The sequence below is a fragment of the Triturus cristatus genome, chromosome 5_2, assembly GCF_964204655.1.
Source record: "Triturus cristatus chromosome 5_2, aTriCri1.1, whole genome shotgun sequence".
In the NCBI taxonomy this organism is placed as follows: Eukaryota; Metazoa; Chordata; class Amphibia; order Caudata; family Salamandridae; genus Triturus; species Triturus cristatus.
Genome location: NC_140588.1, coordinates 349,247,917 through 349,262,787, shown reverse-complemented (window position 1 = coordinate 349,262,787; position 14,871 = coordinate 349,247,917). Strand labels below are relative to the sequence as shown.

Sequence of the window (14,871 nt, the reverse complement as noted above, 5' to 3'; positions counted from 1 at the left end):
TTGAGGACCTGATAAGAATCCAACCGCTATTGCTCTGGCGTCGTATCTGGTCTTCCGTGAACAATGTGTTTTCACAAGAAATTCTGATGGACGCAATGGCCATAGACCACTCTGTATCAATTCAATGGTTGTGCTATGTACAAAAATTTTTTAAGGATTTAGATTTGGAGATCTATTACACAGATCCCAAAAAAATTAACGAATTGTCAAAGAAAGGACTTAAAAAACTGGCTTTAACGCATCTGGAGTCCCTGAGGCTGACCTCCGTGTCATCGAAACCCTCGGTTGTTCATGCTAATTTAATTCAGACCACTTACTCCATCCAACCTTATTTGACATTACAGATTAGCACTTATCACAGAATGCTGTTAACAAGATTTAGACTTGACTCCTTTTTTAGGCTAGTATCCTTCCCCAAGAGAAACAGCTGGGAGAAGGTTTCCACCCCTTGTCCGTGTGATGAAGTGTCAACTCAGACAAATTTACACACTATTCTGTTTTGTAAATTTCATCATCCACACAGGAGGGTCTGGTTACTACCTTTATTAAAGAGCTGGGGACTAAGACAGTGTCGACCGGCAATGCTACGCCTTCAAAGCCTAGATTCCGAATTGACCTGTTATCTTGTTCTTAACTTCCTTAAATGTATTCTGCAACATAGGAACAATTTGTAAGCAGCGGTTTGATCCCAGTATTTGTAGATGAAATGAATCTTTGTAAAACCATTGTTTTAACTATATGAGCTGATAATTGTTTAGTTTTAATTTTCATCATTCTCTAATCTATGTGCGATGTTCTATTTGTAACTGCTCTTTTATGGTTTTTTAATTGTAAAAACCGAATAAAGAATTTATTATTATTATTATAATAGGGTGAGTGGAGGGACTGGCCTCTCTGCGGAGACCTCTCTCTAATGATCGGCGTGCTTAGTAGTGCGTGGTGGAAACTGGTCTCTCCTTTCAGACCTCTATCTCTGATGACGGATGTACGTGGTAGGCTTTGTGGAGGGACTGGCCTCTCTGCGGAGACCTCTCTCTTTAATGGTAGATGTGCGTAGTAGGATGTGTGGCAGGACTGCCCTCTCTTTTCAGATCTCTTGCAGATGACGGGTGTGCTTAGTAGAGTGAGTGAAGGGACTGGCATCTCTGCTGAGACCTCTCTCGTTAATGATAGGTGTGCGTAATAGGGTGTAGGGAGAGACTTCACTCTCCATTTAGACCTCTCTTTCTGATGGGCATGCTTAGTAGGGTGTGAGCAGGGACTGGCCTCTCTGCTGAGAGCTCGCTCTGTGATAAGTGTGCGTAGTAGGGTGTGGGGAGGGATTGGGCTCTCCGTTCAGACTGCTCTCTCAGATGACGGGTGTGTGTAGTAGGGTTTGGAGAGGGACAGGCCTCTCCTTTCAGACCTCTATCTCGAATGTTGAATGTGCCTAGCAGGATATGTGGAGGTTCTGTCCAATTTGCCGAGACCTCTCTCTGTAATAATGGGGGTGTGTAGTATGGTGAGGAGAGGGACTCGCATATGACTAGTGTACACAATAGAGTGTGGGGAGGGACTGGCCTCTCTGCTGAGACCTCTCTCTCTAATGACAGGTGTGCGTAGTTGATTGTAGGGAGGGCCTGGGCTCTCCTTTTAGACCCCTCTCTAAGATGACGGGTGTGCGTAGTAGAATTTGTGTAGGGGCTGACCTCTCTGTTCAGACCTCTCTCTGTTATGATAGGTGTGCATAGTAGGGAGAGGGTAGAGACTGCCCTCTCCTTTTAGACCTCTCTCTCTCAGATGTGTGTAGTAGAGTGTGGGAAGGGATTGGCCTATCCTTTCAAACCTCTCTCTCATAAGAAGGATGTGCATAGTAGGATGTGTGGAGGAACTACCTCTTTGCTGAGACCTCTCTGTTAAATAATGGGTGTGCATAGAAGGGTGTGGGGATGCACTGCTCTCCTGTCAGGCCTCTCTCTCAGACGACGGGTGTGCATAGTAGGGTGTGTGGAGGGACTGCCCTCACCTTTCAGAGCACTCTCTATGATAATGGGTGTGCATAGTAGGGTGAGTGGAGGGACTGCACTCTCTTGTCAGATCTCTCTCGCAGATGACAGGTGTGCTTAGTTGGGTGTGGGGAAGGACTGGCCTCTCTGCTGAGACCTCTCACTGTAATGATAGGTGTACGCAGTAGGGTATGGGGAGGGACTGCCCTCTCCTTTCAGTCATCTCTTTCAGATGACAGGCATGCGTAGTACGGTGTGTGGAGGGACTGGCATATGTGCTGAAACCTTTCTCTGTAATAAGAGTGCATAGCAGGGTGTGGGGAGGGACTGGGCGCTCCTTTCATACCGTTTTCTCTCAGGTGACAGGTGTGCATAGTAGGGTGTAGAGAGAGACTGGGCTCACCTCACTCTTTCTCAGATGAGAGGTGTGCATAGTAGGGTGTGTGTGTCTCTGTTGAGACCTATCTCTGTATTAATGGGTGTGCGTCCTTTTAGACCTCTCTCTCAGATGTGCATAGTATGGTGTGGTGTGGGTATGGACTGAACTCTCCTTTCAGACCCCTCTCTCACATAACCAGTGTGCGTAACAGTGTGGGGAGGGACTGGCCTCTCCTTTCAGACCTCTCTCTCAGATGACTGGTGTGCATAGTAGGATGTGTGGAGGAACTGCCCTTTCATTTCAGACCTCGCTCGCAGAGGACAGGTGTACATAGTAGAGTGAGTGGAGGGACTGGTCTCTCTGCTGAGACCTCTCTCTGTAATGATAGATGTGCGTTAGGGTGTAGGGAGGGACTGGGCTCTCCTTTCAGACCTCTCTCTCAGATGACGAGTTTGTGTAGTAGGGTGTGGGTAGGGACTGCCCTCATTTTTTTAGACCTCTATCAGACGACTGATGTGCATAATAGGGTGAGTGGAGGGACCGGCCTCACTGCGGGGACCTCTCTCTAATGATCGATGTGCTTAGTAGTGTGTGGTGGCGACTGATTTCTCCTTTTAGACCTCTATCTCTGAGGATGGATGTACGTGGTAGGCTTTGAGGAGGGACTAGCCTCTCTGCTGAGACCTCCCTCTTTAATGATAGATGTGCGTAGTAGGGTGTGGCGAGGAAACTTCCCTCTCCTTTTAAACCTATCTCTCAGATGACAGGTGTGCGTAGTAGGGTGTGTGGAGGGACTGCCCTCTCCTTTTAGACCTTTCTTTCAGACGACGAATGTGCATTGTAGAGTGTGTGGAGGGACTGGCCTTTCTGCTGAGACCTTGTTTTGTAATCATGGGTGTGCATAGTAGGATGTGGGGAGGGACTGTGTTCTCCTTTGAGACCTGTATCTCAGATGATGGGTGTGCACAGTAGGGTGTTTGGATGGGCCTTACCTCTATTCACAACTCTTCTCAAATCAATAAGCATAAATAGTAAAGTCTGATAAACACCATCTCCATTAAGCCACCTTCATACAGTAGCAAGTATGCATTGTAGAGTGTATTTATATATCACCTACTCCTTCCTACTTTTCATGATCCCACAAGATTGCACCATTTTTTTTAAACGAGTTAACTTTTAATCATCACAGTATTTTTCTCATCCACAGTTCCTCTTAAAAACAAGTAAGACAATATGCATTCCTACTAATTGAGTGCACTGAGAACTCATCTACTCTGTTTTACAATTCACAATCCAGCAAGAGTCCCGCAAGATCTTAAAAATTAGTTAAAAATAATATACATTTATCTTCACAGTAGTTATCCCTTAGACACCACCTCTAACTCTAGGGGAACAGCATGCCTTTCTGCTGTCCCCTTATAAAGCTTTTTTAACTCATTCTACAGCGCCTCCAATTTTTCACAGTAAACTGTAATGGCAGCCATTTCATTTCTAACATTCCAACACCAGCCAAACAGAGCACTCGCTCTCGCAAGAGAGACTTTTGTGAGAGCGTGAAGGCTTACGGGACAAACTGGCATCTCTACCAATCACAGGGCTCCATTTTCTATTTTGCGCTCTCGCAGGACACTCTTGGGAGCCCAACTGCCAAATTATGCAATATTTTTGACATTTAGGGCCATATGTAGGTAAATAATTTTTACCGATTCTTAAATACCGAATTTTACCGAATCGGTATTTAAGAATCGGTAAGTTATATGTAGGTCAACAATCGGTAAACATTACCGATTCGGTAAAATTCGGTAAACATGAATCGAAATTTACCGAATCGGTAAATACCGAAGTGGTATTTTCCGAATCGGTAAATACCGAAGTGGTATTTTCCGATTCGGTAAATACCGAATCGGTAAATACCGAATCGGTAGTTCAAAAACACATGACTTGAATCAGCCAATCCTGTGTTACCTAAACCCCACCCAACCAGGGAGTGGCCACACCCAGGCAGGTGCACACAATCAGCAGACTCTGGAGAGGCTGGGAGTGCTGAGGAGAGGAAGAGAGCAACTGCCTGTTTCAGCCCTGGAGACTGCAAGAATGGCCAGCCAGGACACAGAGAGGGAAGGAGGGGAGAGGAAGCGAAAGCTGAAATTCAGCCAAAAGGAGCTCCAAGTACTGGTGGAGGAGGTCGTGAAGCAGCACCAGAAACTTTTTGGAAAACTGTCACAGCAAGTGCCTGAGTCAGAGAAACGAAAGATCTGGCTTGGAATCCAGGCACAGGTGAATGCCATGGGAGTGACCCCCCGGGACATCGATGTCCTGAAGAAGCGGTGGTACGACATCCGTATCATCACGAAGAGGAAGGTGGCAGAATTAAAAAAAAGAGGCCAGCCAGACAGGAGGTGGACGCAACAGGGCACCAGCCCTGACAGAACTGGAGGAGCTAGTGGAGACAACGATTGAGCCAGAAAGCATCGTGGGGATTGGGGACGCTGACAGCTCCGCCAGAGGCACCTCCAAACAAGGTATGACGCTTGCACAGCAATGTGCCCCCCCCTTACCCTATCCCAACTCCCCAAATGTGCTATGAGAATCCCACTCCAGTACAGGTATTAGTGCATGCCTGCAATGCATCATGGGAGATGTAGTCCCTGAAAGCCCAAACAGGATACGATTAGCACAGAATAACAGGGCATGAGACACACAGTAGCGAGAAGCAGGCAGAGGACATTGAGATACTGTACAGAAAATGTATTGTCATGTCATCAAGACAATGCTTCAGGTACACTTAGCTGATGTTGCTTTTCTGTCCACAGGCACTACTGCGCACAGAACTGGCCATGACAAGGAAGAGAGGGCACACCACAAACCCAGCACAGAGAAGGCCACCACCAGTACTGCCCAGGGAACGGCACCACAGGCAGTTACACCACCCCAGCCAGCATCGCCGCTCCTGCCAGCATCCCCAGTCCTGCAGGTGTCACCACCATCTTCACCACCTGCATTGCACAGGTTGAGTAGGCGTCCTGCAGCCAGGTTGGATGTGACCGACTCATCGTCCGAAGACTCGAGGGGGCCGGAAATGTCCACTGTACCCCAGGATGTAACCCATGCCAGTGTGCCTTCCGACTCGGAGGGAGAACACACAGTTGGCCGACGGCGCCGCAGGGCTCGGCCGCAGAGTCCACCTCCCCTTGGGCAGGGCCATGGAGTGTTCTCAGGTCTTGAGGGCACCATGGTAAAAATACAACGCATCCAGGCAAGGGCAATGGTGTCCGTACAGCGACAAATGCGTGGCCTCAACAATACCTTTGGAAACATTGAAAAGGGCATCAGCACCATGGCAGGGGGCATGGCTGATATGGCAGCGGGCATGCGGGACATGTCCCAATCCATCATGCTGCTGTGCTCAAAGTACGATGAGGACAGGGCAGCACGGCGCAGGGGACATCAGAGAAAGGATCTGACCTCGAGGGCGGTGAACCGGCTGGCGACTGCCACATCGCTGCTCTGCAGGCACTCTGTGGCGATGCAGGAGGGCCTTGCACACTGCAGCACAGATGTGTCCAGGGGGATGGTTAGGGTCACGAGTGCACTAGAAGTGCTGCTCACCAGCCAGTCTGCAACAACTGGCGCTTTGGATGCTGGTGACACAGAAGACACGACCAGCAGGAGCAGCATAACCCCCCCTGTCCCAGACACTCGTCGGAGCAACAGGCGTCAACGTGGTGCCACTGGTACCCCAGCCAGTGAGGACGCCCCCTCAATTCCATCACGCACTGGTGCGCGTGGGCGCAAACATTAAAGCGTCAGGCAAAACAATGACACAATTGGGTGAAGTAACCCTTAACTAACACAATTTTATTTCTCATTGTTGTTGGAAGTTGTTGGAATACGTTTTCCTTTGTGTCGTGGCGTAGTGCTGCATGATTAAACTACGTTATGGCATCCAACTACTGGCTGTGTCCCCTTACTCATTCAGAAATAGTTGCATGTGATCTCTGCCCGTCTCACTCTTCCATCTGTTGCTGTTGGCACTCCTGCTGCGTTGGCCTCTGCCTGTGCAGACTCATCATCATTGTCCTCAATATATGTCATTTCGACCTCTGTGCCTCTCTTTGTGGCAAGGTTGTGCAGCATTGCACAAGTTGCAATAATCTTGCAGCAGACGATGGGTGTGTACTGGCGTGCACCTCCACTCTTACGGAGGCAGCGAAACCTGCTCTTCAGTAGTTCAAAAGTGCGCTACACCACATTGCGTGTAGATTTGTGTGCCACATTATATCGTCTCTCACTCTGGGTTGATGGGTGTAGGTAGGGAGTGAGGATGAATGACCGCACGGCATATGCACTGTCCCCTAGGTGAGTAGAAGGGAGACATCAGTCACATGCCTCAATACACTATGATTTGCACTGAGTACTATGGAGCGTCACTGTTACTTACCTAGCAGGTATCCTTCTCCAAATTCTCCCGCAAGCAGTCGTGTGTAGATCCCACTGTTCTGGAAGATGTAGGAGTCATGGGTGCTCCCAGGGAATTTGGCAACGATATCAGTGATGATGTTCCCTGCATCGCAGATTACCTGCACATTGATGGAGTGGGTGGACTTTCTGTTCCTGTAGATGTGCTCAGTGGCAGCTGGTGGGCAGATTGGTATGTGTGTGCCATCTATACAGCCAATGACATGGGGGAACTGTGCCATGTGATAAAAGTCAGTTTTAGTTTTCTGCAGTTCAGCCTGTGTGTTTGGGAAGCTGATGTAGTGGTGCATTCTCTGCATCATGGCATCCAGGAACTTCATGAAGAAACGGGACAGGCAACTCTGGGATACACCGCCCACCGCAGCTATCACCCCCTGGTAACTGCCAGATGCAAGTAGGTGTAGGCTGCAGAGAACCTGCACATGTGGTGGTATGGCATGCGCCCTTCTTGTTGGCTGGTCCAGGAGTGGGTGCAGGTCCCTTATCAGGTCCATGATGGTTTGGGGGTGTAGCCTGTACCTTTCATGTATCTCTGCGTCAGTCAGTTGGAAGAGTGTGATGCGCTGTCTGTAGATGCGTTCCTCCCGTCTCCATATCCTCAGTCCTGCTGCCTGTAGACGTAGCCGCCTTGCAATGACATACAGAGCGGCCATGTTGTCCATGCTGTTGCATTTTGGGATTGCTTATATGCACTGTTGATGATTACCACCTGCTTTCTATCAGTGTTAATTACCGACTCTTATTTACCGATTTTCAAGGATTTCTTAATTACCGAATTTACCTACATCACTTCATATTTACCGAATCGGAAAATATGTATTCGGTAAATTTGAAGCGGTATTTTAGAATTCGGTAAATATGAATCGGTATTTACCAATTCATATTTACCGAATATGGGTTTTTGGCCTCCTACATCTCAACTATCTAAATACCGGTCGGTAACGAGTTTTTTACCGAATTTCGGCCGTTACCGACCGGTATTTAGCTACCTACATGAGGCCCTTAGTATCTTAAAAACTACTTAAAAGATTTACACAAAATTACAAAAAAAACACAATTCTGCGGCCCATATCTAGCTTCCTGCCAAATCTGGTGTAATTCCGCTTAGTAGTTTTTGCGAAAACTGGTCTTAAAGACATCTAATGAAAATGCATGGAGATTTTAAGTTTTGGGACCCCCTTTATTAGGTCGAGCCTAGAGCCAGCGCATATGCGCTGCTCTGCGAGACTTGTTGTAGTGGAGTAGGGAATAGAAGCTTAGTCTATGTTAAAGCAGACCTTACTATAACTACCTACTAGTGAGTGCCAGGTGTATGTATGTATGTGTGTACCTGAAGCCACAATAAAAGCCATCTGGAAGCCAACCCAAGTGTGTTGGAGCCTGTTTTGAAAAAGTGAACAGGTGTGTAGAATATATATATATATATATATATATATATATATCCAAAGCTCAATTTCCCCTTGTTTGTCGAAGAAATACCGCACTCCGGGGGGACAATCACAGTTGTTGTTTATTCAACGGTAACGGCAAACAAAAGAAACGCGTTTCGGCGTAGGCCTTCTTCGGTGTTCATTACACTTCCTGGGAGGCATGTTTAAAAAAGGTTTGCTTAGTGCTTCTAAAATAAAGAAAGGACAAACAATTTTTAACTAAATGGCAGTGCCATTTTGGAATGGTTACACCTATTACTTCCCGCCGTGTATCGGCTTATAGAAAATCGACGCTAATGCAATTCCAAGCGTCATTACATATTAAACAGTGAAAACACCATCAATTATAAATTATAACCATCCTATGGCACTCACATTACATATTATAATTTTGCCGTGTATCGGCTTGCGTCTTTTCATGAAGCACTACTGTCAACAGGCTATGAATATTACGAATAATTCGTGAATTCACAATCTTAGCCGTGTATCGGCTATGTAGTATAAATATCAGCACTCATTATTTGTTACTTTTTACATATTGACAATATTCATAAATGTCTAATAGTCAAAATTCAAAATTTAGAGAGAGGTAACATAGGAACACTTTACCAAATATCTGTAGATGAAACAGTAAATGAAAGAACCCAGATTCATGGATATTCAGACTCGAAATGATTAATTTATTGACCTAAGTGGACCACTAATTCCTCCCCACTATTTACTCCTCGTGGGTACTTGGTCTGTAGATCTATAATAAATCTCGACTCAAGTTTTCTCAACATGCGTGTTCTATTACCTCCTCTTACATTAGCTGGAACAAAATCTAGGCCAAAATATTGTAACAGATTCCTGTTACTTTGATGACACTCTGCAAAGTGACGTGCAACTGGATATGCTGCGTCCGATTTATCTATGGCCCGTAGATGTTCTAGGATCCTGATTTTTAGTTGGTGTATAGTGCTGCCTATATAACGCAGTCCACATGGACACACCAAACAGTAAACTGCGAAAGGAGTACTACAAGTTAAAAATTTATTGATAGGTCTTATTATTGTAGTATCTGGTATGTTGTAGGACAGAACTCTTTTACTGGTGGAGCAGGCTTTGCATCGTTTGCATGGGAAAAATCCCTTCATTTCTTTCAAGGTATAACTGCGTTCTGGAATTTTTTCAAAGTGACTTTTCACAAGCATATCTCTTATGGACCTAGCCTTTCTAAAAGTTACTAAGGGAGAGTTTGGAATATCTTCACTGATTATACTATCTGTTTTCAAAATATGCCAGTTTTTCTTTAGCATATGTTTCAAATAGTTGGCTTCGTAAGAATAAGAGGTAATCATCCGAAATTTATCTTTTCCAACATTCTCAGGTTGTTGAGGTTTCTCTGACAGTAGTTTTTCCCTTGGGATCTTTCTAACCTTATGTAAGGTGGTTTCCAGAATCTGAGGATTATACCCCCTCACAGTAAACCTCTCTATGCATTCTGATGCTGCCGCCTCAAAATCTTTTTCCATGGTGCTATTTCTCTTCAATCTTAGGAGCTCACCATATGGAATGCTTTGAACTAATCTAGGTGGATGGTTGCTGGTAGCATAGAGGGTAGAATTCCCAGCTGTCGCTTTACGAAATAAAGCTGTCTGAATCTTTCCATCCTCAATGAACACCCGTAGGTCCAGATAGTCCGCTGCCACCGGACTCACTGTGCCAGAGAAGTGTAAATTTAAATGGTTGCTGTTAAGGACATCTATGTACCCATAAGCTGACTCAATTGACCCCTGCCATACTATGAACAGGTCATCGATGTATCGATGCCATTCCACAACTCTGCCCCCATCCAGTCCTGTGTACACCCTGGGCACCTGCTCCTCCCACCAGCCTACGAATAAATTTGCATAGCTGGGAGCAAAGCAGGTGCCCATAGCTGTACCAGATGTTTGCCTGTAATATTGATCTTCAAATAAGAAAATGTTATTTTGTAAACAGAACTCCAAAAATTCAGTTAACATTTGATTGTGCTCCGCGAAGCGAAGTTGTCGTCTTTCAAGGTAACATTTTATAGCATTTATACCATGTTCATGCTCTATACTCGTGTATAGGCTTGTAATGTCCAATACCATCAGAAGATAGGATGAGTCCCACTTCATATCCGATACTTTGTTTAGAAAGTCCTTAGTGTCTTTCACATATGACTTTAGTTGAGTTACGAAGGAAAACAAGAAATAATTAATGAACATTGATAAATGTTCCGTTAGGCTGTTCAAAGAGGACACGATGGGTCTACCCGGAGGGGTTACTCTGTCCTTATGCAGTTTAGGGATGTGGTAGAAAGTAGGTGTTGTCGGATTATTGCTACGAAGGAACATATGCTCTTCTGTTCCTAGCATAGACTTGTCATACCATTTTTTGATGAGTTCGTCATATTTCTTAATGCTCTGTTGGTATCCCTCATTAGTTGTTCTTTCATAATATGTTTGATCGGACAGCTGTCGTAGTGCTTCTTTTCTATAGTTTTCCCTTGTCTGCAGAACCACATTGCCTCCTTTGTCGGAGGATTTGATTATGATTGATGTGTCCTTCATTAAATCTTGTAACGCCTTCTTCTGTCCAATTGAAATATTATTTCTGTTTTGATGTTTGTTTTTTCTTGATCTGAATTCCAAAAGGTCTTTTACCAAAGCCTCTGAAAATACATCAATCGCATCAAATGGCATTTGGGGGTTAAATGAGGAGGTAGGTTTAAATGGACTTTCCTCCCTTTCTTGCTCAATCCCCATTTCTATTGCTCTTTCTGCCATGCTTTTATTGATATCTGAATTAGATGGTTCTTCTGTTCTTGGCAAAATTATAATATGTAATGTGAGTGCCATAGGATGGTTATAATTTATAATTTATGGTGTTTTTATTGTTTAATATGTAATGACGCTTGGAATTGCATTAGCGTCGATTTTCTATAAGCCGATACACGGCGGGAAGTAATAGGTGTAACCATTCCAAAATGGCACTGCCATTTAGTTAAAAATTGTTTGTCCTTTCTTTATTTTTGAAGCACTAAGTAAACCTTTTTTAAACATGCCTCCCAGGAAGTGTAATGAACACCGAAGAAGGCCTACGCCGAAACGCGTTTGTTTTGTTTGCCGTTACCCTTGAATAAACAACAACTGTGATTGTCCCCCCGGAGTGCGGTATTTCTTCGACAAACAAGGGGAAATTGAGCTTTGTCCACTACCGCAAACCGCACCCGTCCGCGAGTGCTCCGCAAGAGGTGAAAGTGGAGGTGGAGCGTGATATATATATATATATATATCTCCAAAACAAAGTTGCTCCTTCCGGAGCGCAGGGATCCGTGAAGAGTGGCGTACATGCCGGCAGAGCGTACCGGCAATTAATGTTCTAAACAAAATCCAATAACATACGCTCTCAGGGCAATAAGCAGGTCACCAGTAAATGATCCAAAAGTTTAATACACAACGTGTTTCGACTGTAGGCACAGCCTTGTTCACGTGTAATGTGCACAACTTAGGGGGTAACTGATAAATTTCAAAGAGTCAACATAATGGAAGAAGGACTTAGCCAATTGGCTCAACCATGGCAGCCATGATGTAGTGGTTAACACATAGTGCATAAAACAGAAAATAAACTGTATTTAGCAATACACACAGGAAATGCATGAAATATAAAAAACATACATATCAAATACATAGTCCCATTGTAATCCGCAACATGAAATGCAACAGAGACAGTATTACATTGGGGTCGGGAAATCGCCCATAACACAGGTCTGAAATGAAGCTGAATAACAGGATATCCTCCCATCCGTACTGAATAATCGGACGTGTGGCAAGGATCGGTAAGCAAATGCACAATACAAGGACCTGTTAATAATGTGTGTGTTCGGCTTGCACTAAACCTCCTAGTGAGGGGAAAACCGAAAGATCCACAGCCCATGTTGACCTAAAGACTGGATTCTGTAATTGACAAGTGCCCATTAGGATGTACAAGGTTACTCGAAAACCACTGATAATCCTAGTAGGGAAACATCAGCAAGTGCGAGGGCTGCGTAATCTAGACGTTTCAAAAGAACCCTGGTTACAACACGTGTGTATACATGGGACTAAACTGTGACATATAGGGCAAGTGCCCAAATCCATATGGCATACACCAAGGGATAAAAATATGACTCAGTCACATACCAGTTGCCCTCAAGTGAAGGATCTACTCTAAAGATGTGAAGGATGTGAAGGGGAAAAGGGTAGGCTGCCTGTGCAAGTGAATACAAGTAAATGGGCCCCTTCCTTTTCCTCCTGCAAAATAAACAAAATTAAAGGAGAAATGTTAAAATCATGAAGCAAAAAGTTATCTGATCAACCAAAATCACATTAAATTGTAGAACATTAAAAACAGTTCCTGAAGCACACCCGGAACGGGGGAGAAATTAATTACGAGGAAAGAAAACAACTGCATTTTCTAGGGACTAATAAGAATAAAGAACAGCAACATAAGACAAATGTATGTATACAGTAATGTTAGGAGGGCAGTTTAAGATTCCTCCTTTAAATGTTTTGACAATTCCTCATCAATATTCAGACCTCCTGGGCTCTTAGTCTGAAAGTCTATGATGTATCTTGATTCTCGTTGCCTGAGTAAGAGCACTCTATCACCCCCTCTGGGATTTGTTCGAGAATCAAAAAGCTTAAATCAGCTACATTAGAAAAATGGCTGTCGTAGAAATGGCGTACCACAGGGTATTTAGGGTCATTATTGGTAATGGCTCTAAGATGTTCTAGTATCCTTTTCTTTGCTGTACAAGTAGTGCTTCCTATGTACCATAACTTACACGTGCATTCGATGGCATAAATAACAAAATTCGTGCTACATGTAAGGAATTGTGTAATCTTCTTTGTAACACCTCTGTAGTCTAGGACTCCCCTAAACTTGCTGTGTCTACACACCTTGCAATGGCTGCAGGGAAAAAACCATGGCTGGCAGTAACCGGGTAATTAGTGAGGTCACTTTTAACCACTAAATCACGGATATTCCTATCCCGTCGGTATGTTACATTGGGTCTTTCAGTTATGGCATCCCCTATGACAGAGTCAGTTTTGAGAATATCCCAGTTTTTTGCAAGTATGCGTTTAACCTTGTGGGAGTCAGAACTGTATGTCAGGATCATGCGTGTATAGTCGCTATCCCCCTCAATGTGTACCTCAGGTTTGTCTATTAAGGTAAGAGTTCTATCAACCACTTCCGCTCTGTCTCTAGCTTTATTCAAGACCCAATTGGGATATCCTCTGGCTTTAAATCTATTGATGATAGTCTTACTCTCCTCAGCATTGTTGCAATTCCTTTTGGCCCTCAACAGCTCCCCATAGGGTATACTCCATTTGAGTGCCTCTGGGTGACTGCCGAGGGCATGAAGGACACTGCTGCTTGCCGTGGGCTTCCGAAAAAGAGAAGTGCAAATCACCCCTTGCTTGATCTCTAGGCAGACATCCAGATATCTTGCTTTAGTGGTATCAATGCTGCCAGTGAGAAGGATGTTGTAACTGTTGGTGTTGAGTTTCTCTATTAACTTTTTTCCCAAAGCAACGAAAGGTGGTACAGAAGCGGGAATCAAGACCGCTCGGAAGAAAGTTTTTTGCTCTCACCGAAAACGCAGTTAGAATCTTCCAATCACTCCTGTTTCAAATTGGATTTGACGGCTACCATTCGCTCCACTAAGTATTGTAGCTTACGAGTCATTTTTCAGAAACTCCACTGGATGAATGCATCGGACCCACTAAATATGAACACTAGGCCATCCTAGACCAACGGCTAGGTTGCCACTGCCAATATTTAAGTCCTGATGAAGACCCGCATGACGATTTAAGATCGCATATATAGGGTTGAAACGTCGACAGTACCTAGGACCAGTCCAAGACCCGTTTTCTTATAGAATCAGAATTTTCCGTGGAAACTGGGTCATTGTGCTCTTTCAAAGACTGGCCGACTTTTATTCTGTACATAAAAACTTTTGTATTCACTTTGTATATATTGTACACTAATTGTGTCACCTGTGTCACTTTGTCACTGATTCACCAATTCACTTTAATCTTTATAACTTTGGTAGCCATACTTTGCAAAAAAAGAATGTTATGGGTGTTGATATAAATGAGGCAATTTATATATAAAGAACATTCTGCCACCCTACATATCTGATTTTATTGTGATTTGTACATTGTCATTGCTTTATGTGGTCCTGTTAATGTAATTATTCTTAGAATTTTCTTCTATCTGATTAATGTACTTAGGTTCTCTTTTGATTCATTCATAACATAAAACAAAGCAATTGTTTGGTCATACCCGACAGAACCACTGTATTTCATATCATTTATACCCAGGTTCTGAGGGACACAGGGTCGCCCCATTGTTTACATAATCTTGCTTGATCTCTAGGCAGACATCTAGATATTCTGCTTTAGTGGTATCGATGCTGCCAGTGAGAAGGATGTTGTAACTGTTGGTGTTGAGTTTCTCTATGAACTATTCTGCCTCCTCCTTCGAGCCGCTCCAGATGATGAATAAATCATTGATGTAGCGAAGCCACATGATGACATTCTGG

The 14,871-nt window shown here is 44.3% G+C and overlaps 1 protein-coding gene across 6 annotated transcripts in view; it reads right to left on the bottom strand.

Moving 5' to 3' along the window:
* The window catches only part of EXOC2 (exocyst complex component 2), a 1,204,847-nt gene that overhangs the window by 1,134,491 nt on the left and 55,485 nt on the right, over positions 1-14,871 (bottom strand). For 2 of the 6 annotated variants that reach the window (XM_085607146.1, XM_085607144.1), the window contains exon 2: positions 12,464-12,574. The exons of the other annotated variants lie outside the window; for them this stretch is intronic. The gene's annotated coding sequence lies outside the window, so the exon portion shown is untranslated. The remainder of the gene's footprint in view (positions 1-12,463; positions 12,575-14,871) is intronic. 6 annotated transcript variants of the gene reach the window in all.